The sequence below is a fragment of the Myotis brandtii genome, unplaced genomic scaffold (assembly GCF_000412655.1).
Source record: "Myotis brandtii unplaced genomic scaffold, ASM41265v1 scaffold246, whole genome shotgun sequence".
NCBI lineage: Eukaryota > Metazoa > Chordata > Mammalia > Chiroptera > Vespertilionidae > Myotis > Myotis brandtii.
In genome coordinates, this window is record NW_005359310.1 from 372526 (window position 1) to 374498 (window position 1973).

The 1973-nt window shown below is 43.2% G+C and overlaps 1 long non-coding RNA gene across 1 annotated transcript in view; it reads left to right on the forward strand.

Annotated features, from left to right (window-relative positions):
• LOC106726270 overlaps positions 1-1973 on the forward strand; it is a 5770-nt gene that overhangs the window by 2115 nt on the left and 1682 nt on the right. The gene's annotated exons all lie outside the window — the stretch shown is intronic.

Here is a 1973-nt window from a genome sequence, read left to right on the forward strand (position 1 = left end):
CCCAGACATTCCTTGACTGAAATTGAACCCAGGACCCTTCAGTCTGTAGGCTCATGCTCTATCCATTGAGCCAGATCAGTGAGGACTCATCATTGATGTTTCTGCCTCTCTCCCTCTCCATTCCTCTCTGAAATCAATAAAAATATTTTTTTTTAAATAAATGAAAGTTACTAAAGCCCAGCTGGTGTGGCTCAGTGGTTGAGCATCAACCCATGAACCAAAAAGTTACTGGTTTGGTTCTCCGTCAGGGCACATGCCCCAGTTGCAGGCTCGATCCCCGGTGTGGGGCATGTAGGAGGCAGCCAATCAATGATTCTCTCTCATTGATGTTTCTATCTCTCCCCCTCCCTTCCTCTCTGAAATCAATAAAAAATGCATTTAAAAAAATTTTTTTAATGAAAACATGCTCCTTTAAGCCTATTTAATTTTTCTACACATTACCACTAAAGTTAATCGTTTTTTCATTTTAAATATATTTAGAAAAATAATAATTTTTTAAAAGAACAAAAATATTATTTTATTGAGTTTATTTTTACTAGTACATATTGTTTAGAAAACACTTGAATCTTTGAAAAATCTTTGTACCAAATGTATTTGCTTATAGCTTTTGTCAATGTGAGTTTTATTTTGTGGTCTGTCTTTACCTATTAAAGCCAATTTTCTCAGGTTACATTTTTCCATCTTAAGGTCATGATGAAGATTTGATTCTTTTGTCAATTTTCAGTCAGCAACAAGTTTTATTTTGTGTCAGTTATTTACTATTTTATTTTTTCCTGCGTCAGACTTTAGAATTCAGTTTTACCTTAAAGAATGATGTCAATGTCTGAAATTTCAAATTTAGCCCTTCTGTATCCTTCCAACTATCCTTCCAATTTGTGTGTCAAGTATTTACTCTCTGTGCTATGCTATTGTATAGACAAAGAGCAAAAGTAAAAACCTTAGGAACAAAGACATTCAGTTAGATTTATGAGGCCTGATAATTCTGTCCATCCATCTATCCACCTATCACTTTGTCCACCAGCCACTCATCAGTCCTTCCATCCATCTGTCCACCCATCTACTCACATTAATCTACCCCATCTAACTACCCATCTATCCATCCATTCACCACTTACCCATCCACTCAACCATCCATTCATCCTTCTATCCAAACATCCACCCATCAATCCATCCATCCACCAATCCAGTCACCTTCCCATTCATTAATCTACCCCTGTGGTTTTTAACCAGGGGCAATTTTGCCCCCAGGGAATAATGGGAAATGCCTGGAGACATCTTCTGCTGTCATAAGTGGTTGATGCTACTGTCACCTAGTGGATAAAGGCCAAAAAGGCTGCTCAACAGCCTACAACACAGGACAGCCCCACAGCAAAGAATTATCCGACGTAAAATGTCTTCAGTACCCAAGTGGAGAATCCCTGATCCATTCCCATCCAACCACCGGCCATCCATTCACCACACCCATTTATTTAAATGTTTACTGAGCGCCCGTTGCTGTGTCTCCCAGTTCTGACTGGGGAGCGTGTGAAACAACAAGTGCACAGGTGTTACCCTTGGGTGTTCAGATTTTTATAATCAGAAACCATGGAGCCCTGGCCGGTGTGGCTCAGTGGATAGAGCATCGGCCTGCGGACTGAAGGGTCCCAGGTTCGATTCCGGTCAAGGGCACAAGCCCGGGTTGTGGGCTCGGTCCCCAGTAGGGGGCAGCGTGCAGGAGGCAGCCGATCAATGATTCTCTCTCATTATTGATGTTTCTTTCTCTCCCTCTCCCTTTCTCTATGAAATCAATAAAATACACACACACACACACACATACGAGGCCCGATGGATGAAAATTCACGCACTGGAGGCGGGTCCCTCAGCCCGGCCTGCCCCTCTCACAGTCCGGGAGCCCTCAGGGGCGGGAGGCGACGCCCCATCACCCCTCTGCTGCTGCCACTGCCGGCAGCGAAAGCCTTGGGCGGCTCTGGGGG